Source organism: Gracilinanus agilis, chromosome 5 (assembly GCF_016433145.1).
Source record: "Gracilinanus agilis isolate LMUSP501 chromosome 5, AgileGrace, whole genome shotgun sequence".
NCBI classification, from domain to species: domain Eukaryota; kingdom Metazoa; phylum Chordata; class Mammalia; order Didelphimorphia; family Didelphidae; genus Gracilinanus; species Gracilinanus agilis.
Genome location: NC_058134.1, coordinates 60205923 through 60233053, shown reverse-complemented (window position 1 = coordinate 60233053; position 27131 = coordinate 60205923). Strand labels below are relative to the sequence as shown.

The 27131-nt window shown below is 35.3% G+C and overlaps 1 protein-coding gene across 1 annotated transcript in view; it reads right to left on the bottom strand.

Annotated features, from left to right (window-relative positions):
* The window catches only part of MALRD1 (MAM and LDL receptor class A domain containing 1), an 892965-nt gene that overhangs the window by 180996 nt on the left and 684838 nt on the right, over nt 1–27131 (bottom strand).

Sequence of the window (27131 nt, the reverse complement as noted above, 5' to 3'; positions counted from 1 at the left end):
AAAATAAAAAGTGATCATCAAGGAGCTAATTATTTCATGAGAGATCAAGAAAAAATAAAACAATCAAAATAATGAAAAAATAGAGGAAAACATGAAATATCTTCTTGAAAAAACAGCTGCCCTAGAAAATAGATCTAAGATGATTTGAGAATTATTGTACTTCCTGAAAGACATGATAAAGAAAAAAACCTTGGACATCACACTACAAGAAATTATCAAAGAAAAATGCCCCCGAGATCCTTGAATAAGAAAATGAAATTGAAATTGAAAGCACAAATCACCTCCAGAAAGAAATACTTAAATTACAACTTCCAGGAATATAAAAGCTAAATTCAAGAGCCACCAAGCCAAGGAAATAATACTTCAAGCAGCCAGAAAGAAAAACCTCAAATACCATGGAGCTACAATCAGGATCACACAGGACCTTTTGGCTTCTACATTAAAGGATCAAAAGGCATGTGACATGATATTCAGGAAGGCAAAAGATTGGGTTTACAACCCAGAATCACCTATACAGCCAAACTGAGTATATTTTTTCAGTGGAAAAGGTGGTTATTCAATAAAAGAGATTTCCAAGCATTCCTGAGGAATAAGCCAGACCTAAACAAAAAATTTGAAGGTCAAATATGAGACACAAGAGAAGCCCAGAAAGGTAACTAAAAAAGAGAAAATTCATGGGACTTATTAAAGTCAAAATATTTATATTCTATGTGGAAAGAGGTTTTCTCTAATTCTCAAAAATTACTCCTAGTAGTAGAGAATATCAAAGGAATTTACTTAGAAAGATGGTGGAGAAGTAATCTATTTATGATAATATTATGTGTATGATGACATATGATGATATTTATATGAAAATGTGCAGATATGGAATGATATGTATGTATGATATGATAATATGCATATGAATTACATGAAAAATTCAATCAGGAGCTGAAAGAGAGGGTTGTTCTGAGAGAAAATGGAAGGGAGAGATAGAATGTGGTAAAATATAACATAAAGAGGTGTGAAAAATCAATACAGAGAGGGGAGGATAAAGGAGGTGATGGGCAATGCTTAAACTTTACTCTCATTGTAACTGAATCAGAGAGGGTAAAACAAGTATACTCAGTGGGGTATAGAATTCTATCACCCTTTAGAGAAGTAGAAGGGGAACAAGACAAGGATATGGAGTGGTAACTGAAGGGAGGGGGAACTGGGTGGGTGACAAAAAGCAAACTACTGGTGAGGAGGAACAGAGTGAAAGGGAATGGAGCAGGATTTAAAGAGGATCATATCATGGAGGATAATACATTGAAATCATAACGCTGAATGTGAATGAGATGAACTTACCCATTAAACAGAAGTGATAGCAGGGTGTATTAAAAATCAGAATCCTACTATATATTATTAAGGCATTGTGACACAAACGATTTAAGGTAAAAGGTTGAAACAGAATTTATTATGCATCATCTAAAGTAAAAAAAAAAGCAGGAGTAGCAATCATGATATAAAGCCAAAGTGGAAACTGATGTGATTAAAAGAGATGAGGAAGAAAATTACATTTTTATAAACAGTACTATAAACAATTAAGTAATATCAATACTAAACATTTATATACCAAATGGCATAGATTCTAAATTTCTAAAGGAAAAATTAAAGGAATTCAAGGAGGGAATAGATAGTAAGACCATATTAGTGGGGGATCTCAACCTTGCCCTTTCAGAACTACATAAATCAAATAAAAAAATAAATAATAAAGAAGTAAGGGAAGTAAATTAAATGCTAGAAAAATTAGTTAACAAATATCTGAAGAAAATTGAATAGGAATAAAAATGAATATATCTTCTTCTCAGCAGTACATGGTACATATACAAAGATTGACCATGTACTAGGGCATAGAAATATTATAAACAAAAGCAGAAAAATAAATACAACTTTTTCAGATTATAATGTGATTAAAAGTATACTTAACAAAGGTCCATGTAAAGGCAAATTTAAAAGTAATTGTAAACTAAATAATCTAATTCTTCAAAACTGGTGCATCAAAAAAGAAATCAGAGTAACAATTATAGACTACTTTAAAGAGAATGGCAATGAGGAGATAGCATATCTAAACCTATGGAATACAGCTAAAGCAGTACTTGGGAGAAAATGTATATCTCTGAGTGCCTATACCAAGAAAATAGAGAGGATGGAGATCAATGAATTGGGCTTACAACTTTAGAAATAAGTAAAAGAACAAATTTAAAATTCTCATATAAAAACTAAATTGGAAGTCATAAAAATTAAAGTAAAAATTAATCAAATTGAAAGTTTAAAAACTAGTAAACTAGTAAATAAGATTAGGAGCTAGTACTTTGAAAAAACAAATAAAATAAATTACTGGTTAATCTAATCAAAAAAGAAAGAAGATATTAGAATTAACAGTATCAAAGATGAAAAGGGTGATTTCACCTCTAATGAAGAGGAAATTAAGGTAATTATCAAGAACTATTTTGTTCAATTATGTGGCAATAGTTATCACAATCTAGATGAAATGGGTGAATATTTACAAATATAAATTGACTAGATTTACAAAAGAGGAAAGAGAATACTTAAATAATGACATCTCAGAAAATGAAATTGAACAAACATTCAAGGAACTTCCTAAGAAAAAATCCCCAGGGCTAGATGGATATACAAGTGAATTCTATTACACACTTAAGGAACAACTAATCCAAAAACTATACAAATTATTTGGCAAAATAAGTAAAGAAGGAGTTTTGCCAAATTCATTTTATGACACAAATATAGTACTAATTCCAAAGCCAGGTAGACCAAAAACAGAGAAAGAAAACTACAGACCAATCTCCTTAATGAACATAAATGCAAAAATATTAAATAGAATACTAGAAAAAAGACTCTAGCAAGTGATCATGAGGATTATTATTCACTATGATCAAGTGGGATTTATGCCAGGAATGCAAGAATGGTTTAATATTAAAAAAACATCCACATAATTGACCATATCAATAATCAAACCAACAGAAATCACATGATTATCTCAATAGTTGCAAAAAAAGCCTTTGAAAAAATATACCATCCCTGTTGAAAACACTAGACGGTATAGGAATACAAGGGTCATTCTTCAAAATAATAACCAGTATATATTTAAACCAGGAGCAAGTATCATCTACAATGGAGACAAGTTAGAAGCCTTCCCAAAAAGATCTGGAGTGAAGCAAGGATGCCCATTATCATCTCTATTATTCAATATTGTCCTGCAAATGCTAGGAATAGCAATTAGAGAAGAAAAAGAAATTGAAGATATTAAAGTAGACAAACTGGAAACTAAACTATCACTCTTTTCAGATGATATGATGATCTACTGAAAGAACTTCAGAAAATCAACTAAAAGAATAGTGGATATAATTAATGACTTTAACCAAGTTTCAGGGTACAAGATAAACCCACATAAATCATCAGCATTTCTATACATTTCCAACAAAATTCAGCAGCAGGAGTTAGAAAGAGAAATGCCATTTAAAAATCACTCTAGAAAATATAAAATATTTAGGAATTTATTTGGCAAGACAAACAGAGGAATTATATGAACACAGCCACAAAAAATTTTTCACACAATTAAAACTAGACCTACATAACTGGAAAAACATTAATAGCTCATGATTAGGATGAGCTAACATAATAAAAGTGACATTATTACCCAAATTAATCTACTTATTCAGTGACATACCTATCAAACTACCAAAAAACTTTTTTACTGAATTGGAAAAAATTAGGACAAAGTTCATTTGGAAGAACAAAAGATCAAGAATATCATGGGAAATAATGGGAAAATATGCGAATGAGGGCCTAGCAATACCAGATCTTAAACTGTACTATAAAGCAGTGGTCATCAAAACAATATGGTATGTTCCAGGTTAAGATTGCGGCAGAGTAAGAAGCAGCTCTTAACCTCTCCTGACCGAAACACACAAAACTCCTCAAGGGGACATAAAAACAAGTCCAGACGAACGGAGGAACCCCACAACAGGGCACAGCGTGGAAGGTACGTGGAATTGGGGCATTTCCATGCTATAAAGGGGTGAAACAGCTCTCACTAAATCACGGGTTGAGCAACCACCCACCCCACCCCCTCCACACACATCACCTATAGCGCCAAAGCCAGCTAAAAAGAAATAGAGCAAGTTTGGGGCACCCATCGAGTCATTGGCAGCTCCGGGGCCTGTTCCTGAGAGCAGCAAGATTTAGGACTCCAAAAAGCTAACGAACGCACACAAAATCTGAGCGCGGGAGCAGGGCGTCGAGAGCAGACGCAGGGCACAGAGCAGAGGCTCAGAGCACAGGCGCGGACAGAGGCATGGGTGGAGGCAGACACAGCCACTAGCTAAAGCTCTGAAACCCTGAGTGGGGAACCAGTGCAGACAGGTATAAGACTGTGGAAGCAGCGCCCTGAGACTTGTAAAGAAACCTCTGGCAGAGGATCAAGCAAGGGGGTCCACCAGGGGGCTTGACCTTGGAAAAAAACCAGAACTCAGACCTCAGGAGCCAAAAGACCGCGGACAGACCCTGAGCTCAAGGATAAACCTGAGAAGCTGCTGGGCTAATGATGGCTACCCAGTCTCAGGAAGTTCAGAAGAGAAAGATTAACAACAAGAAAAAGAAGTCTTTAACACTCGACAACTTTTATACAGAGAAAACCCAGACAACCAAGCAAACAGAGGAGGAGAACAAACAAGCATCCGGACCCTCCTCAAATAAGGAAAACTCCTCACGAGCTATGGAAGAGTTCAAAACTGAGATTTTGAGGAAAATGGAAGAGATCTGGCAAGAAAATAACAGTTTAAAAGGTAGAATCTTGCAAATGGAAAGTGAGGCTCAGAAACCAAATGAACTGATAACCAAATTGAACACCAGAAATGACCAGATTGAAAAGGAATACCAGAAGATTATGGCCAAAAACCAGAAGATTATAGCCGAAAACCAGAAGATTATAGCCAAAAACCAAAAGATCATAGCCGAAAACCGAAAGACTATAGCTGAAAACCAATCCCTAAAGGCTAGAATTGAGCAATTAGAAGCTAATGATCTCTCAAGACAACAAGAACAAATAAAACAAAGTCAAAAAGACTGAAAAAATAGAAGGAAACATGAAATATCTAAATGAGAGAGTAACAGACCAAGAAAACTGGTCTAGAAGAGACAATTTGAGAATAATTGGTCTTCCAGAAAAACCAGAAATTAATAGAAACCTGAACTCCATACTAACAGAAATTATTCAGCAAAATTGCACTGAAGTCCTACAATAAGAGGGCAATATAGACATTGAAAGGATCCATAGAACACCTGCAACATTTGATCCAGATAAGAAAACACCCGGAAATATAATTACCAAATTCAAGAGTTTCCAAGCAAAAGAAAAAATCTTACAAGAAGCCAGAAAGAGACAATTCAAATATCAAGGACTTTTAAATATAAAGAATGAAATCATAAATAAATTAGGTGAACATAGAATGATATAACTGTCATATTTGTGGGAAAAGAATAATTTAAGACCAAGCAAGAGATAGATAATATTGCAAAATATAAAATGATTGACTTTTCTTATATCAAATTAAAAAGGTTTTGTACAAACAAAACCAATGCAACCAAAATTAGAAGGAAAGCAACAAACTGGGAAAACATTTTTATAACAAAACTCTCTGACAAAGGTTGTATTTCCCAAATATATAAGGAGCTAAGACAAATTTACAAAAAATCAAGCTGTTTCCCAATTGAAAAATGGTCAAGAGGCATGAATAGGCAGTTTTCACATGATAAAATCAAAACTATCAATAAGTACATGAAAAAGTTATCTTAATCCCTCATTTTCATGATTTTAGAAATGCAAATTAAAACAACTCTGATGTACCACCTATCAGACTACCCAATATGGCAGTAAAGGAAAGTGATAGATGTTGGAGGGGATGTGGTAATTATTGGAGCACAAATATACTGCTGGTGGAATTGTGAATTGTTCCAACCATTCTGGAGGGTAATTTGGAACTATGCCTAAAAGACTTTAAAAGACTGCTTGACCTTTGACACAGCCATACCACTGCTGGGTTTGTACCCCAAAGAGATATTGAGGAAAAACACATGTACAAAAATATTTATAGCCTCTCTCTTTGTGGTGACAAATAAAATGGAAAATGAGGGGGTGTCCATCAATTGGGGAATGACTGAGCAAGTTGTGGTATCTGTTGGTGATGGAATACTACTGTGCTAAAAGGAATAATGAACTGGAGGGATTGCATGTGAACTGGAAAAACCTCTAGGATCTGATGCAGAGTGAAAGGAGCAGAACCGGAAGAACATTGTACATGGAGACTGATACATTGTGGGACAATTTAACATAATAGACTTCTCTACCAGCAGCAGTGCAATTACCCAGGACAGTCCCAAGGTATTTATGAGAAAGAATGCTATCCACATCCAGAGAAAGAACTGTGGTAACAGAAGCAGAGAAGAAAAACATATGATTGATCATGTAGTTTGATAGGGATATGAATAGGGTTTTAATGTTAAAAGATCACTCTTATGCAAATATGAATAAAATGTAAATGGATTTTGAATAATGATACATGTATTTTTTCAGTGGAATTGCTTGACAGCTTCAGGAAGGGGGAGCAAAGAGAAGTGGGAGGAATCATGAATCATGTAACCATGGAAAATATTCTAAATTTTAAAAAAAAGGAAAAAAAGAAAGATTGGTTGAAAAACTATTGGATTCGCCTGATTTTCTGCCTTACAAATAATCAGAAATTATTTGGAGTGGAGAGGAGAAAAACAAATTGAAAATGTGACATCAGGGTGATGGCTTGTTATTTCTTTCTAGTCATAAATCCTGGAACCCCAGAAAGACCTTGGTGGATTGCAGATTAATTCTTACTTTATCATATCCAGATGGTGCTTCAGTCACTGACCTCATATATCTCTATCAGTGTGGCCTTTATCATGTTGGATATTGGACTAGGTTATGTACTTGGCCTAGTAAAATAACCATTGCTCACTGATGGCTCTATCCAATATTAAATTGCGACCTTAGCTCACATTTTGCAAATTCTAAAAATGCTGAACTCTTGACTCTTACTTAATGGTCTAGTATTGCTGGCTAAATTCATCCTCATGACTTATCCTATTCCATTAGAAACATTTGATGTATCATATAACAAGTTCAGAAAGCAGTGGTCCATATTTGCTATTTTTCATAGATAAGAGCAGCTTCTTGCACTATATGGTGAGGTAGAAGATTATCCCAGAGTATCATATTTTAATAGAGTATCTTCAAAAAAACAATCTTTTGAACCATTAGTGAAATACATTTCACATTTTATGGGAATAATAGGTGAGGAAAAAAAGGAGTCTAAAGTCAGAAGAGTATGTAGTTCAGAAGAATAAGAAAATTAAACTTTAACAATGGGCTATCAAGGAAGAGAGGATTATTATAGGTTAGGGGATGTGAGAACTTTAATCTTATATCAAAGATGGCATGGCCAAAGTAGACAAAGATATAGATCACTACTGACATTTATCAAAGCAGTTCTGCAAAACACACAATAAATAATACTAATATATTAACCAGTTTTTGCTAAATGCTAATGCAAACATTCAGGAGTAAGAATTCAACAAGCATTTACTAGTACTGTTTTTTATTCATTTCATCCTTTCCTGAGTGGAGAATTATGAACACATGGCCTTCTGAACTTCCTGTGAATTAGGTCCACCACTAGATATTGGAGGTACAAAAAAGATAGATGGATAGATTTTTTTTTCACCTCATGAGGATATTTATATTTTCTGACCTGGTGATAATTTTTTAAAATTCATTCAATTATCACATAGTAAATTAAAAATCTGAGGTACAGGAGCACAACATGTAGAGCTGAAAGATGATTCAAAGAACATGTAATTTAAGCTACTCATATTACAGATAGAGAGACTGAGGACTAAAATGTAATGGGACTCAATGTTACATGAGGTAATATTTAACAGAACTTGGAGTTGAAAGTAGGCCTTGTCTGATTCCATATTCAGTGTACATTGCCTTTTACAAAGGGTTATTGATAAACCTTTATAATTATACATCTACCAGGCAACCAACTATCTCTAAGTAGAGGTAGGCCACCCACAATTAAATCCAATTCAATAAACACACATGGTAACATAAGCCCTGAAATCTTACTCCATGTAAAATTTATTTACAATTATGAATATAGCATTGCTACCATAAGGGATAGGAATGAAAACAGCAGAGAACATGAGACATCCCAGAGGATCTCAAGAGCTTATCTGGTCTAGTGGCTCACGTATTCAGGCATGCAGAGAGGAGCCAGTTGTCTGCCTCTGTTTTTGCTCTAAGGGTTATAATAACTGATTATTTCTGCAACCTTTAGGTAATTCTTATGACTTTTTCAGAAGAAAAAGGCATTTTTTGAAATTTTCTAATTGATTGATTTTTATTGTAATGATAAGTAAACAGACATAAGCTTGGCATAAAAGCAAAGTATTGGTGTAATTTGGAATGTCAACTATCTGGACATCTGCTAGAAAACTGCCAAAAGTAGAATAGATAATCATTTCTTAATTTGCCTTAATGAAAGTTTCACCTTTCAACTGGTAATAAAACCAATAAAGGAATCTGGTATTGATTCTTTTCAACAAAGCAGATCTAAATACTTAACTATAAATAGTGGGAACTTTAGGGGAAGTGGCCATTCAAATTATAATTTGTAACAAAGGAGAAAAGCATCTTAGGAAAGATTTTTGGAGAATGCATTTTAAAGAGTTCAGAGTAAGAAAAGGTAGGATTCTACAAACTATATTTAGAAGTTAGTAAAAGTCAGCCAGGTAAAGAAGGGAAACTCTCCAGAATGAAATTCAAGAGACAGAGAAAAACAAACTTTCATGGGAAAGGAAAGGTAAAATTGTCAAAAGAGACTAATGTACACAATTTGGATTTTAAAATAAATTTAGAAAATTGAAAACAGAACTAGTAATATTGGAAGAATAAAAAGTACTATGCTAGGGCCCTCTTTTGTAGATTTATAATATATCTGTCTCAGTAGTTATAGTCTTCTCTAATTGACTAAAAACTCCATACCAGCAGGGATTATTTAATTAATTCCATTTATTTCTCCCACATACAGTACAGTGTCTGGGGCATGGAAATCTCTTAATACTTGTTGATTGACTGATAAATTGATTGAAGAATGGTATAGCAAGTTAAATTATCTCAGAAGTGCTAAGGCTCAGAATTTCTGAGATGTGTTATAGTTAAGGTAAAAACTATTTTTAATCTATATTTTAAAAAAATTATAGTGCTATTTTTTGGAGTAAGTGGGAAATGATTACAAAAAGAAAGAAGGGCAACCTACTGTCATTTTGCTCCTGTTTTCCATGTAATGAAGAATGACTTCTGGATTAGAAATTTTAGTACAAAAATGGCTTTGGGGTATCAATGTCAAAGTAAGGAAATAATAAGATAATGCCTACCTATCCTTGAAAACTTCAGGTCACCTGGTTCAGATGACCTACATCCTTGGTTCATAAAATAGCTGGCAAATGTGATTAGTGAGCCACTGCCAGTGATCTCTGAATAATTTTAGAGAACTGGACAAGTACAACAGGCTAACCAAAAGAGCAAATGTATCATTAAGAGGAAATAAAAAGAAGAGAGGCTATTAATTTTCCTAGTAATAGGGATTATTTCATACCATGCACTTATATACCTATTGCCTAGTACAATTCATAGAATGTAATAGGTGTTTAATAAATATTTTGGGGAGATTTATTGTCATTTTCAATCTACAAAACATTGAACTTGACTTTGATTATGAACAAAATCCTAAAAGTCATAATTGAATGATAGTTACTGTACATATAGAAAAGGAAATGGCAATCCCAAAGAGTTGATATGGCATCCTCAAGAATTTACCATACCAGACTGCCCTCATATTCTTTTTTAAAAGAGGTATTTGACTAGTAGATCACACACACACACACACACACACACACACACACACACACACATAATATATAATATGCATACACATATCTATAAAGATTATCTTCATTTTATCTAAGCATTTGATAAAGCCTGTCTTTTAGGCTACTAAAAAAAACTGGGGGCAGCTGGGTAGCTCAGTGGATTGAGAGTCAGGCCTAGAGGGGGGAGGGTCCTAGGTTCAAATCTGGCCTCAGGCACTTCCCAACTGTGTGACCCTGGGCAAGTCACTTGACCCCCATGGCCCACCCTTACAACTCTTCCACCTATGAGCCAATACACAGAAGTTAAGGGTTTAAAAAAAGAAAAAAAACTGATTCTATATATCTCTTATTCTAATCCAGAAGTACAGTGACCTTTCATAGGTCTGATCTCACTACAGATTAGAATGTAAACTTTGACTTGTATAGGTTCCAACCTAGGATGGCACCTCTGTCCATAGGCAATCTGGTGCTCACATCCAAGTGTCACCTCCATGACTCACCATTTTGGTATCAGACCTAGTGTGGACACTAGATCAGCGTTAGCCCTATTGCATCCCAGAATTCCTGAACTCAAGAGATCTCCCAGTCTGATATTTACTCAACTAGGAAAGGTTGTCAAATATGGCACCATGACTGGATTTCATGATTTAAAAAAATTCCATTCAATATAATAAATATTTAGTAAAAAGCTACTATATGCTAGGTACAGTTAAGTGCTAGAGATACAATTAAGAAAAGGAAAGATGGCCCCTCCCTCAAGGAGCTTACAATTTAATGGGGGTAGGTAACACACAAAAGGAGGCAAGAAAGATTAAGTGTTGGGGGGACCATACGTATTATCTAGTACCAAAGCATCTTGTTCCATGGAGCTGAAACCAGAAAAAATAGCAGGTGGAAAGTGAAGTGAGTTTTAAAAAATTCTTTAATACAAAAAGATAGAGAAATGGGACAGATGATAATATAATTAGTCATATTTATAACTTGCTAAATTAATAACTAGTATGTATTTCAATTTAATAATTTCATAGTTAATATGTTTATGAGTGGCTTGGATAAAATTTGTAGTTTAAACAAAACTTTGAAGGACAGCAAAAACACCGAACAAGAAAGAACTTAGCATTCATTGGACTGTATCAAATAAAATAACATCCAATAAAGATGAATATAAGTTAAATATCAATTTTACAAGTATAAGGTGGAAGATAAAGGAACAAGTGTTAATAGTAGTATAATGTGTCTTTTAGATTTGCTAATACAGTCAAAGACTTCATACAAAGAGGCATTTTGTTCCATTTTAGAGAGATGATAATTACAATTGTACCTCTGTCCTGGGCAGACCATATCTTAAAATTTATGCCCATACCCATGTTCAGAATATTAGGAAAGACATTCACAGTTTGGAAAGTGTCCAAATGAAGACAACTGGAATAGTGATAGGCCTTGAGTTCATGCTATATGAGAAGTAGTCAAGGAAACTGGAATATTTAGTCAGAAGAAAAGAAAAGGGAAGACATGACAGCCATCTTCAAGTATCTGAAAAGCAGCCATGTGGATTAGACTTATTTGACTTGGTTCCAAACAGTAGGATTATATGCTACAAGATGTAGTTTTAATAAGAGAAATTTAAACTTGACAGAAGAAAAAATAAAAGCCATAAAAATTAGATCTAAAAATTCAATATTCAAAAGTAAGTTTGTTCCTCCTCACTGGAATCAAAGGCTAGCCCATCACTTATCCAATATGTTATGATACTGAGTATGTGTTAAAATAGTTGGCTTCTGAAGTTCTAACTCAGTGATTCTGCAAAACTTGAGGTAGCATAGGGCAAAGAACAGGTGACAAAAAGAAAAAAAAGAATGAAAAGACACTGTCAAATTTGAGAATTTCTATCTCAATTATTTGTCTTTTGCAGAAGGAAGAGACAGTTCCCAATTGCAAAATGTTTTCACCTGTCAATACCATAATAGCAGAAGAACATCCTTTCACAATACAAATATCTAGTTTTCCATGGAGAGGAATTTTTTTTAAATTTAAGGTTCATTGGCATCAGATTACTTTTTCACATGTATTATTATGAACCAATAAATTTTCATTGACATGAATTATCTATTCATTCAAATGTGTGTCTTGGTAGTAAGATAATGTATACACTAAGTAGGACAGGATAGATTGTGGTTGGGAGAATAAGGTCAAATTGATACCAGTTTGATAAAATTTCAGAGAATTATTGTTATTATGAGGGGAGATGGAAGAGTTAATAGTGGTCATATCTATCTTTTAGGAGTCTAGGAACTTTATTTCAAGATGACTGATGAATTATTAAATTACCATATCATATTTCTTTATAAAAAATAGGAGTATTGACACATTCCTCTCCATCAATGTCCCAATGAGAGTACCCTTCTTATATTGCTTGATAATTTACAATCTTCTAGTTCAGTTTGTGCCACTCATTCAGTTTAGGCTAATAGAACTTAAATCAACAAATTGAAAGTTTTGGCATACAATAATAATTTAGCTCCCCCTCCATCCTTATTCAAGCAGAAATTCAAAAGACTTGCCAACCAGCCATGCCAATCAGCAAGAAACTAAGCAAAGAAGAGTCTCTCACTATAACAAATGTACTCTTTCCATTAGTAGGAGAACAGAGGGTACAGTTTTTCCTCCCTTGGGCTGGTCTATTACCAGTTTTAAATGACTTTTTCTAGCTCCTGTGTCTCTGACTTCCAAAGTAACCATAGCAGCAAAGAGAATTACCACTTCCTTTGATAAGTTGTGAGGGTCTCATGTCCCTCCATAGGACATTTATCATCTAATCATATCTCTGCAAGTCAAAAAGTGAATTGGAATTGACTGATAACAAATTTCTCAGAGGAATCGTAAACTCAACACTACTTCCTTTTAAAATGAGGGAGAGAGGGAGAGAGAGAGAGAAACAGCCAGACAGAGACCAAGACACAGAGAGACAGAGACAGAGATTATGTCTTAAAGTAACTAAACACTAAAAATATAGATCAGACAATGTCTTTTTAACGAATTAATGCAATATAGTTTTATTTTAAAAGTAGAAAATAGGGGGACAGCTGGGTAGCTCAGTGGAGTGAGAGTCAGGCCTAGAGACAGGAGGTCCTAGGTTCAAACCCGGCCTCAGCCACTTCCCAGCTGTGTGACCCTGGGCAAGTCACTTGACCCCCATTGCCCACCCTTACCACTCTTCCACCTATGAGACAATACACCGAAGTACAAGGGTTTAAAAAAAAAGTAGAAAATAAACTGTATTTTACTCATAATGTTAATATTTTATATTTATTTAGCTATCTTTTTTTTTGCTATCTTAGTCATTTAAGCAAATTCATTTACACAAAATCTTCCCTTATTTGATTATTAGAACTCTAACACAGAACTAAAACAATGAGGATTCTTTCTTACAATGGAGAAGGAGAGAGATAAGAATGTTTGGATCTTTCCTTAATCCAGCTAGTAGTTCTTTACTACTGTTTCTAGTTCATGTCTATGCAGGGCTCAATAGTTTACAAAGAATTGCCTTCAAAAATATGTAAATGAATTATTATAGCTGACAACATCTCCATTTTAACAGATAAGGAAACTGAGAAAGCAGAGAGATTATTATCAAAGAGTAATATAACTGAGAAGTATTAGACACTCTTCCAATTGAGGACTTCTTAATCAAAATCCATTTCTCTGCCCACCACACCATAGTATCATTCATCTAATTTAATTAAAACATTTTTATAAATTTTAAGTTAATTCTAATGTTAAACATTGATTCTATATCCTTGAATTTTTAGAAGCCAACCTTCTTTATACCTACAGGTTTTAATGTAAATTTTCTATGTTCTTCATTCAGTGAATCATTCTTTCATTAAGCATTGATTTAGGAACTAATACGCAGAAATTCTAATAAAAATTAACATATAACCATTTTAAGTTATACAAAAAGCTTCAAAAAGATAATCTGATCAAAATAATATGATATGGCAAGAACCAAATGAATTATTTTTTCCATTTTTAAAAGGCACTGAAACTGAAGGACAGAGGGTTTAAGTGACTTTCCCAAGGTCATTTATCTAATAAATGTCAATGATAAGATTGGAAACATTATTTAGAGTGAGGAGTGGGTTGGTAAATGTTTAACAAACAACTCTTTTGAGGAGAAATGTATATCTGTCACATTTCATTTTAATCTGTATTATTGACATTTTCTACATCTAAAAAATAATAACAAAAAAATAAATCAAGCTCTGATTTATAGCACTGGACAATTTCTGAAGTGTAAATTCTCACACTGAAAATTTAACAATCAATTCTTGAGACCCAGTATAAGATGACTTCAATATACCTTTTATCAAAGTTGGTCTTTTCCCAATACACCACAATTTGGTTTGAAGGTGATCCTGCATATGTGAAGATGATGCCAAAGACTATAAACTCAGTAAGACTCCACCAAGAAGCAAATGATTTATACATGGGCTCACGTATGGCCTATATGTCAAAAGTTCAAAGATTGGTCTAGCTAGGTTTGGAGAAGTTAATCATCAAAAGGGTGGGCTACTATGTAATGGTGGCTTTTTTGGCCATAGTAACCCATACAACCATCTACTATGGTATATGTGATAATGAAATTAAATCTGCCCTGCCCATCTTTATATTTAATCACCAAAGGTGAGAACATCCTCACTTAATTCACAAGTTGGGAGTTCTGTGACCCATATGTGCTAGAGTGAGTGACAAATCAGAATTTACTGACTGTCTCCTGGGAAGATCTAAGAAAAGCATCTATTGTGATTGGACACATAAACTAAGAGGAAGGCACAGGAAATGATGCAAATGAAGCCCCTTTAAAAGAGAGTGACAACTTCCTGTAGCTCTCTTCTGGTTTGTGACTTGGACCTGGAGGAGTGCTGGACCTGGGACGCTGAGACCTTGGTGAGACTGTTGTTAAATCTTTCCCCTTCGAACTACATGTGGTAAGTATAAAGACTAAATCTTCCTGAACTTTTCTAAAGGAACTTCCTTTTGTAATGTAGAGGATGGCAGTATGGAATCCCTGCAAAATACAGGGTCCCTTCACCCAAAGTTCTCCAGGGGGCTCCCCTGGAATTCTGGGCGAGGCTGGGATTCCATGCTGCCATTCTCTACATTACACCTTTCAAAAGAGATTCTGTGACTGAAACTTCTGCTTTATTCATCTCTGGCCCTTCAGCCATGGGCTAAAGGCCTCTTCCAACTGAAAACTAATTAGATGTGCCTGGGTTGAACCAGGAGGCCAGAGCAAATTACCTAGTGTGTTAGATTACTTATCTTATCTTATCCTGTCTCTGATTTTCTTATTTTCTCTTCCTTTCCTCATTTGTAAATAAATTTCCATAAAAATCATTTTGACTTGAGGTTATTCTTTAATTGGGGATTGATAATTATTCAATTCCCTGGTGACCAAACCTTATAATATTCACCCAACCAAAACCCCTTTTTACCACTTACATATGATAGTTCATTTGGTGGAAAATGGGCTGACACACCTTAAATAAGAGATTCTTGAAGCCTTATGTTCTATACTCATGATTAATTGAATAAATCCTTCTGATTTGTCTAGGCTGTTTAGCTCTCTACTGTAGTTAATTGTCTTCAAGTAACATTACTTCACACCAATGCTGATTTGATATTCAGTAGGCCCAATAACTTCCTTGGTGATTTGTAACAAGCAATGCTTTATACACTGGTCAAAAAATTCTTGAATATGACAAATATAGAATAAAGTGGCCCCAATTTCCTTCAAATTATTTTTTTAAATCTTCCATCTTTGGAAACTCACTTGACTAATGAAAGCATACATCTAAAAACAAATAAAAGTCTCAGTTGACTCAGAGTGGCTGGTGATGTGTTATTGCTTGGAGCTCCTGACCAACTGTGCTGCAATTGTTTCCACTTAGAACATGTTGCCCTGGGAAACCTAAAGTAATTAAAGTGAAGATTCAGAAGTAATAATGCAGAAAGTAAAAGGGGAGCCTGAAGTCATGAGCCAATCTTCTAAATAGGAAGAAAATTACACTGAAATGTTAACAGAAAGTCCTGTTGTTACACATTTGCCTCATGAGACCTGATGGTCAAAAACATGACTTGGAATGGGTGAAATGGGGTTTCAAATTAGCCACTTGTAACCCCAATGGCAAAAGGACATAATTCTGGGAGTCAGGTTTCAAAGGCAAAGAAATTCTGCCCTTCTTATTTTGATGATTTACTATAGCACTGATAGTAAACCACATGGATTCATTTAACCATCGACATGTTTTCATGTCTAAATTGAGTTAACTAAGAATTGGATAAATCATGTAGGCCATGTTACAAGGACCCAGGACTGCTTACTTTCTTTTAGGGCTTAAGCTGTCAAAGTCATACTTAATTGAGGAAGGCCTTTTCTGTTATTCTCAAAATTCTTTACAGAAGTAGTCAAGGGGAGGAATGAGGAAACTTAAATCCATTAATGTAAAATTAATACTTCACATTATTGGCAGAACTGGGATGTCAGCCCAGCCACTTCATCATTTATAAATGAGTAAACTCAAACCTGGAAAACAAGAAAAGTGACTTCTTTAAGTTCACTAGTTAACAAGTTATAGAGCTAGAATTTGAACCTCGGTTCATGGGTCACAAATGTATTGCTTTGTGCACTGCAATATCCTGCTTAACTAAAATTGTTTAATCTTTTTTATTTATTGTATTAAGGTTACCATTATCAACTGTCATTCATTGTAGTTTGAAACACAGCTATGACACTATGCTCTAATGCAGTGATGCCTTTGGAGATCCTGAAGTCTCTTTGGGTATTTCCTTCAGATTCAAACATTACCAACTACTGTCATATGCAAGTTATTCATTGTATTTCCTTCTTCTAAAGGTGTCCTTTTTAAGGAAGAGCATACATATATATGTATATATTACTTTTGGTTTAAGAACCCCAAATTCTTCTAACATGACAATTCAAATATATTTTTGTCAAAAGATAGTCAACACTTATTAAACGACTATTTTAGGCTAGAAAACTATCTATGCTAGAAGTATGCATCCATTATGAAGCAATAGTCTTTGAATGAACACTTGGAGGCCTTACCTATGAAAAGATGATACTAGTCTTAGTATATTGACATTGTAAAAGGTATTTTAGCTACTTTACTTGAAGATAATTTTAAACTGTTCTTCAATTTCTTTTCTGTCTTCCATATAGACAAGGTTCTTGGAAGACTGACTTTCGTATAAGTAGAACATATCATAGGAGGTTTTAAGGCTTCATTATTTCAGGGATCCATGATTTATTTTGTTTATGTAGGTATTTCCTCCAGTCATATTACACCCCAGGCTTTAAGAGTTGCCAGGCCTAAAGAACTTATTATTATGAATTCAAACTTGTGATCAGACTTGATGAATTTAGTTAAGCAGAGAAAAGAAATGTATCCTTGAACCCAGGCTCAAAGTCTTTTCAGTTTTATAATACAATTAAATAGATGTCACTTAAGTAATGCTCTGACATTCCCCAAGTGCAATACATGCATGATCTCATCTAAGTCTCAAAATTGCCATGTGACAGAGTTACGATGGGTGACATCTCCATTTTGGAGATTAATATATGAGAAGACAAACTACTAGCCTGCACTTACACAACCAACAATTGTCAGAAATGGGATTTGAACCTAGGTCTTCCTAATTCCCCTCCCAGTACCTCAATTTCACCAGACTCTCTCTTTAATAGAATTTAATGCATCATACTGAGATACTGGTGTAGGATGGTGGTTTATAACTGGGTATCTCCTTTGTGTAGATAACTGGAAAAATTTGAATATTCTTATTCTAATACCTACTCTCAATGAACAGTCCCAGTTCCCAGAGCAAGGCTGAATCTTCTCTCATTTTTCTAGGGATACTTTGGAGGAATCAGGGGAAATTCTCTGATGTCAGTGGACCCAATAATTATCATTGTGCTCCCCCCAATATTACAAGTTGAGAATTATGTTGTCCAGACATCCTCAGGTAGTTATTAAAAAGAGGAGGTAAAATAGGAAGAATAATTGGTACAATACCTGTCCTCCACTCCCCCTGGGGAAAAAAGTCTCTCATCCTCCACAAGAAGGATGAAAAGAGTCCAGGAGGAAAAATATATATGTACACATATATATTTTTTTTACTTTAGTGACTACATATGGCAAAGTTGGGACTCACAGCCTAATGGTTTTTGGAAGTCCTTTCTTTCACATATATGGAAGGACTCAAGAAGTACATCTCATGCATGTTTCTTTATCAGATTCTGACCTTAATTATCTGACTTTAATAATCTGACCTTACATACTTAAAGTGAGTTTTCTTGCAGTTTAGACTTCCACTCCAATTGTCTATGGAGTAACAGAGATTCATTGGAGAATTTGGGTGTGCCCTTTATAAGAAGGGAAACCAGGAAACTTTGTCTAGAGTTCAGTTGGATTCCTTTAGAGTTGCAAGAATCCCTAGAAATAATTTTGATTGTCTAGGCAACTAGGTGGTACAGTGGATAGAGTGCTGGGCCTGGAACACTAGGCCTCCAGAAGACTTTAGTTCAAATTTATCCTCAGGCACTGACTGTGAGTTCTGGAAAAATAATTTTAAAAAATCTGTTTGCCCCAGTTTCCTCATATGTAAAATGGTGTGGAAAATAACAGCATCTGCCTCTCAGGGTTTTGAAGATCAAATGATAATTATAAAGCACTTAGAACAGTGTCTGTCATATACCAAAGGCTATATCAATGTTAGCTATTATAATGATGTTCCTGGGACCTAACTGTAGTTTATATTAGTGTAAAGTATTAAACAATTTTATAGTGTTAAATTCAAATAGAAGAGGGGGCGTTAAACCACATACAAGGATTCCTGTAGGCAACATTTTGACCTAGCTTTTAAATGAAATATTATATGTCTTTTTGTCATATTTTTATTTCTGTTAAATATTTCCCAAGGACACTTTTATCTGGTTTAATATTTGTAGTATTGTGGGCCATGTGCAAATTTCACAACTCTGTTTTACAGCATTAAATCTGTTCTGTGAGAGTGGATCTAGCATGTATGTGGATGGGAGTGGTAGGGGGTGTTGCTTGAGTATTGAGTATTGGAGTTTTGTGTTATTTAGTCAGCTTCTAAAGGTTGGGGGTGTAGGTCACAAAATGCTGCATATCTTTTTTTGAAAGAACATTTCCTTTTATTTTTCATCACCGGCTATCCACTACATCTGAAATGCTCAATCTGCCTTACCTCTTTCTCTTAGCTGCATTGATTTCCTTTCAAGATTCAATGGAATTGGCCTCATACATTTTCTAGCTAAATGATCCTAGGCAAATCACTTTACCTCCATTACCTATCCCAATCCGCTCTTCTACCTTGGAATCAGTACATAGTAGTGAATTTAAGACAGAAGGTCTTTATGGAAGTCTGACACACAGTAAGCACTTAGGAAATGCTTAATGAATTATAACCCAGGAACAGGACCTCTAGCAAGACCTGTGAAGCTAAGAGGTTTCAATTTAAGGCTGATGATAAGATTTAATTAAAGGACTAATGTAGTTAACTTTACAATTTATATTACTAGAGGGATGGCCACTAGGTAATGGTGATGATGATGGTGTGTGTCTTTGTTAGAGCACTTATGAAGAATCTGAGTACATGTGAAGGGGCTGCAATCTACATTGTAAAGAGGAATATTCACACTTACAAAGCCATGAGTTCTCTGGAAACTGGCCTCTTTATATCTGAATATGTATGCATATGTGTATAGAAAAAAGTAATAAAAATAACTAGAATTTATATAGTACTTTAAGGTTGATTGTCACAATAGCATGAGAGGTAATATTATTACCACATTTTTCATGTTGCTAATATTTATCTGAGCTTCAAAGTCCGCAGACATTTACATACACTATCTTAAGTGAAAATTCTTATTTGTGTGACATCAAGAAGTCACTTAACTGGTTTGGGCCTCAGTTCCTTCAAATGTAAAATGAGGGGACTTTACATACATACTCTAGGTATGTTATTCTGTTACTATGTGTATGTAGGTATGTACATATGTATACACATAAATATACATATTTTCTAATAACTCATATATGTGTGTATACATAGATATACATGTCTGTATATTATACATATGTATGTATTGTTGTAACCAATGTGATCTTTTGATAACAGGATAATAGATTTAGACTTGTAAAGGAACTCAGAGGAAATCTCATCCAATCTCCTTATATAAACACACGCGCACACACACACACATACATATATAACTTACAAAACTATTTTAAGTCATTTGTCCCCCAACACAAAAATTAGAAATCTAATGTATATGCCTGGTGAAGTTATATTGGTCTAATTTTCATAATGCTGAGAAAGATACAAATTGAACCCACAACAGTCTCAACTTTATTTTTATCATCTGAGACATCATGTTTGTGGTAGGGCATTTCTGATGATTTTCCACTAACCAACTGTCTTTTCATCTCAATAAAATTAGTCAGTGTACAGGAGATATCACATCAATATATTCTACCTAAAGACAAATCAGTCTTTAAGAGGAATCTTTGTGTAAATAAGTTAGAAAACAATAGTAATAGAAGTAAGCAATAGCCCAATTCAGAGAATTTTAAAAGTATATAAGAAAGCATAAATAAAAAACATTTAGAAGAAACTATCTGGAAGCCCTCTGGACTTCAAAATTGTCTGAGGGCAAAAAATCTATAATGACAAGGAAGGTCATGGTTTGATTCCTCACTTCCCACCTCTGGCTTCATCATCTCTGACAGTATAGCTAGTTCTCTGCACTCAGTGAGAGACACCCAATTTGCACATAAGCTATATGTTGGAGCTTTTGCCCACACATTTAGATGTCTGATTTCCTTAAGAATGATAGATAGTTTTTCAACCTAATTTCTTTTTTTAACCTTGAATCCAAAGAGAAGGTGACAATAGTAATTACCTTCCACTGGCTATTGAGTGTAGAATGAGTTGGCAAACTCAGGTCAGCCACTGGGGCAGAGCCACATATAACAAGAGCAAAATGAGAAAAGGCATTATTATAGGAACCTGTTACTACCATCAATATCAAAGACCAAGAAGTTTTCTGTGATCAAGGGAATTTGGTATAGGTGGGCAACTGGAGTCAGGTGGGGTATTTTGTTAAATGAAGAAATGAAAAATCTTGGGCAAAACCAAGATGGTGGAGTAGAGGCAGAAGTACCCAAATCACTATGAAACCCTCCACAATGAATCATAAAATAAAGTTTCAAAACAGATACTAGAGGGGGCAGCTGGGTAGCTCAGTGGATTGAGAACCAGGCCTAGAGACGGGAGGTCCTAGGTTCAAATCTGGCCTCAGACACTTCCCAGCTGTGTGACCCTGGGCAAGTCACTTGACCCCTATTGCCTACCCTTACCACTCTTCCACCTATAAGTCAATACACACAGAAGTTAAGGGTTTAAAATAAAAAAAATTAAAAAAAAACAGATACTAGAGTGGTAGAATTAGTAAAGGAACATGATTTTCTTATAAAAGGTAACTTGGAAGGTAGGGGGAGAAAGTTGCTTTCCCTGAGGTGAAAAGGGACCATAGTCCACAACAAGGCCCCACCAACAGTGTAAGCCAATAGTGAGGTTTCCACCCTCCCCCACTGTATGAGGTTCTGAACTTGGTCCCAGGCCAGCAGCAGGACCTAGAGAACCTGCTTAATCCAAAACCGGAACACTTCTATACCCATCCCTCAAAGTTCTGACCTTCAGCCAAACCTTCCCCCATACCAGTACAAGCCTGCCATGAGGTCCTCGTAAGGCCCCAGGTACCAGAAAAAGCCAGCAGAGAGGCCCTGAGTCCTAACAGTATACCTTGTCTTGCAAACAATAGCAGGTCCTGAGGGAAATTGAATCAGCAGTGGTAGATGGCTTCCAGAGCTCTCAGGCGACAGGCCTTCATGTCAGTTTTGAAGAATTGAAACTTGTAAATACTCAGTATTAGATCTTAGGGTAATAACAAAAATAAAAATGCTAAAATTCAAGAAAGTGCCATTTCTATCCTGGGATTAGAGCACATATTCAAGATAAAAATAAAAGTCAAGAAAAAGGCTGGGAAAAATAGGCAGATAGAAAAATAAAACAAAACAAAAAACACCTGATCATGGAAAATTATTATGGAGGCCAGGAAGAGCAAGGCATGAATTCACAACAGGACAATGAGATCAAAGTAGCTACTGTTATATTAAAACTCTGGGAAATGTTGGCCTCACCTTGATTGAGAGGGGAGACAGTTGGAGACATCAGAATGTTCCCAGATGCCATGAGCCAGGGGCAAAAGTCAGTTGGCCTGAGAGTATAAATACCCCAAAAGCCATCTGGGAGGGGTCTTTGACCATTGATCTTCGGGTCTCTGACCACTGGTCATTGGTTCTCTCTGAATCTCCCTAGATCCTTAGGCATCTGAATCATCATAGCTTTTAGGTCTCTGGTTCCGCAGGTGGTGAAAGGGAGAAAGGGAGGTATGAGAAGAAGAGGGTGGTTTTGTTAAGGGTGGAATACTTCCTGGAGACTGTCAAGGCTAACACATGACAAACTGACAATAAGAAAGCTGAGAGGAAATCATCAATATAGCTGCACTAACAAAGCCGACTCTCTCTGGTTTGGCAGTGGCCAAGCTGAATCAGAGGGGGTTGTGTAGAACAATAGCTCCAGCTTTACTGAATCAATAGCCTACAGTCCTAAGGGATTATAGCTTATAAATATTAGCTTGACAGGGTCTCCAATCCCCAACCCTTATTCTGATCATCCTTTCCCTAATTAACATCATAGATAAAGTATTTAATAAGTACCTTCCTGAGTGGTAATTATATCATGACCCTTAGGGAGGGAGCAAACACAGTCAGATGAACAATGTGATCCAAGGCTAATCAGAGCCCAATAGTATTAATTAATCCAACCCCAGGTGGGACCTGTAAAGTTTACCCATCCACCTGACCATTTGGATTCCTTCCTAGGCAACTGTTATCTAGAAGGGAATTATAATATCTAGCAAGCGTGATTGGGATTGGTGTTTCCCCATCACCAGCACCCTAGGGGAATACAGAGACACAGCTCCTCTCATCTCTAATATCTCTATCCCCTAGTAGTAGAGTATATTCCCAGTTTTCTTTATAAAACTATATCCAAAATTTTAAAGAAAAATGGGAATTGGTCTCAGTCTTTGAAAGAGTTTAAAAAGGATTTCAAAAATCAAGTAAGAGAGGCAAAGGAAAAGAGGGGGAAAGGAATAAAAGCAATTTAAGAAGAAAATAACTTTAAAAGCATGATTAATCAGATAGTGAAAGAGGCACAAATATCCACAGAAGAAAATTTTTAAAAAGCAGAATTGCAAAATGGAAAAAGAAGCATAAAAATCCAACAAAGGAAAGAGTTTCCTAAAAAGTAGAATTGAGCAAGTGGAAGTCAATGACTTCATGAATCATCAATTCAAAAGATTGAAAAACAGAAGAAAATTTGTCATATCTCTTTGGAAATACAACAGACTTGGAAAATGGATCCAGACTCTCAGACTACCTGAAGGCCATTTGGGGGGTAGGGGGGACAAATCTTAGACATCATAGTACAAGAAATTATCAAATAAAACTGCCCTGATATTTTTGAACCAGAGGGTAAACTAGAAATTAAAAGAATCTGCTAATTACTTCCTGAAGGAGATCTGCAAAGGAAAACTCCAAGAAATAGCATCACTAACTTCTAGAACTACCAGGCCATGGGGAAAATATGGCAAACAAAAAAAATAATTCAAGTATCATGGAGCCACAAGCAGGATTATGCAGGATTTGGGAGCCTCTACACCAAATGATTGGAGGGCTTTGACTATTTTATTCTGGAAGGCAAAAGGCTACCTTTGGAACCAAGAATCACGTATGCAGCAAAACTGAATTTGTTCTAGCTGGGCAAAATAGTCATTGAATGAAATAGAGGTTTTGTGACCATGAAATGAAAGATTATACAAACAGAAATTTTAATATTCAAATATGGGTCTCAAGAGAAGCATACAACAAAGAGAAAACTTAGCGATTCAGTAAAGTCTAGTTGTTTTCATTACTTAATGGAATGCTAATTCTTGTAACTCTAAGGATTTCACCTGTATTAGGATGCATAGAAAGAGTATATGAATATAGAAGACACAGAAGTATATTGACATGATACTCCCTCCAAAAAAATCAAGGGTTAAAAAAGAGGATTGCATTGAGAGAAGAGGGAGGGGAGAAGTAGAAAAGGGTAAGTTACCTCACTTGAAGAGGTGTGAAAAATCTACTAAAATGGAGAGGAGAGAGAGGGTGATGGCAGGTAACAAACACTTAAACCTTACTCTCACTAGAATTGGCTTAGAAAGGGAATATCAAACATACTCAGTTGGATATTGTAATAGGCATAAGTTTAAAGGTAGGTGTGTAAGCAGGCTAGGAAGGGTCTTAGCTGGAGCTCATGGACATTCTGAATGGAATGCAGGGGAAGGAGGAAGTGGCTTGTGCCTGGGAGAGACTCCTGTGGGGGTTGGGAGAAAAAACTGTTGCTGACCCTGCTTAGAGCAGAGGACATCAGACCTGCAGAGCAGCACTGAGTAGGGAGTGGTTTGTGATCTGGTGGACAGCATTGCAAACTTTCCCTCCCTACCTGGATACCTTGGATCATCTGTTCTGGTAGAGTTGACTCCTGGCATCCTGAAACCATCCCTGGATTAGCTGTGACATCCCAAGTAAAGCCATCCTCTGGTCCTTAGCTAAGCTGACCAAACCTGGCTAGAACCAGGTTGGGAGGAACTTTCCCCTTATGAATCCAGCACTGCTTCCTTGGGCCCTGTCTTGCCTAGATCTTAGAAGAGTGTAGTTAAGTCCCTTTCCCTTGACCCTGTGGTTTGCTCTTAGTCTGTTAGTGTAGAAAAACCCTATTCCCAACCTTTACCTTAGTTTTTCCCTGATTAAATGTGTTGTTAAACTCTTGCCTTTACTTATCAGCTTCCATAGGCTCTGTCTTGATGATGCTGGGTGGCAGTTGGAGGCCAACAGCCATTTCTGTTACAGACATCCAAACAGCCATTATAACCCAGTCTCCCTACTTGTTGGGCCCCTTCCTGTCATTCCTGTTTCCCACACACCCACCTGGACCCATATGTATTGTTTAAGGCACCTTTCCCTGGTTTCTCCCTTAACAATATAGATATCTAGCTTATTCTATAAGGAAGTAGTAGGGGAATTTTAAAGAGGAGCATTAATAAAAGGAAGGGTGACTTCGAGAAGGCAGAGGTTAGAAGTGAACATTTGTGAAGAGGGACAAAGGGAAAGGAAAGAGGAAGAGTAGAAACAAAGGGAAAATATAATGGGGAAGTTATTACAAGATGTAAAGTCAATATGTGATTATTAAATTAAAAGGGTTTTGTACAAACAAAACCAATGCAACTAAGATTAGAAGGGAAACAAACTGGATATTTTTAGAATAAATTTCTCTGATAGATTTTCTTTCTCAAATATATAGACAACTGAGTCAAATTTTATAAGAATACAATTGACATTCCTCATGTTACATTCCCCAATTAACAAATGGTCAAAAGCTATGAATAGGCAGTTTTCAGATGAAGAAATAAAAGCTATCTAAGTCATGGTGGGGAAAAATATTCTAAATCACTATTGATTAAAGAAACACAAATTTAAAAAAAAACTCTAAGATGCCATTTCATAACTATCAGATTGGCTAATATGGCAGTAAAGGAAAATGATAAATGTTAGAGGGAAAGGGGTAAATTTGGGGCACTAATGCTTTGTTGGTGGAGTTGTGAATTGATTCCACCATTCTGTAGGGCTTTTGGAAGTATGTCCAAAAGGCTATAAAACTGTGCTTTGATCAAGTTGATAGCAATCCTATGTGTATAAAGACCAAAAAAAGGGGAAATGATTCATTTCTATAAAAAGGTTTATAGCAGCTCTTTTGTGGTGGCAAAGAATTAGGAAGTGAGGGGATAAACAGCTTAACAAGTTGTGTTATATGATTCTGAAAGAATTATATTGCGCTATAAGAAATGATGAGCAGGATGATATAAAAACCCAGAAAAGTCTATATGAACTGAAGCTGAGTGAAATGAGAAGAACCAGGAGAACATTGTACACAATAACAATATTGTATGGAGAAATCAACTAAGAACAACTTAGCTATTCTGAGCAACACACTGATGCAAGATAATCCTGAAGAATTTATGACAAAGAATGCTATTTGCCTTCAAAGAAATATCTGAATGAGTCTGAATTCATATCAAATTATAGTATTTTTCATTTTATTCATGTTTTTTATTTTTATATTTTGGCTCTCACAACAACACCAATAAAGAAATATGTATTGCAAGATTTTACATGTATAACTCTGATAAAATTGTTTACCATATTAGGGAGAGGAGAGAGGAGGGAGAAATATAATTTGGATATTATAATTTCAGAAAATGATTGTGAAATATTGTTATTACATGTAATTGGGAAAGTAAAATATCAAATTTAAAAATTTAAAAGAGAAAGAGAAGTTTATTTAAAATTCCAAGATAAAAAGATACAGAGGAAACACTAAAAGTATCTAACCTACAAACTTCTGGAATACAAGGGGGTTAAAGAAGATAAATAAGAAAAGGCTGATATACCAACTTGTTGGTAAATTTGAGTTTTACTTTGGAATGGGTTGTAGTAAATAAGCTAATTTATGATACCATTTTTTTAACTTTGAGAAGATTCATAGAGTACCAAAAGGGAAATAAAGAATGAAATTGAGATTGTTTTAATTTTAAAATGTCACATCATAGTTGACCACAATCATTAAAAAATGGTGGGTAAGAACCAACTTAATGATCTTATTTAAAAAATACAAATTAACCTTTTTCATCTCAAAGAGTAACACTGATAAATACTTGATTCTTAGAAAAATTCAGGATTTGGGGTTTGAGATCATCAAGAATAATTAGTTAAAGGAGCTGTGAGATAAGAATATGTCCTTCTATTTTTGCATGTTTCTCATTTAACTCAGTATAATTCCTCCACTTAGGA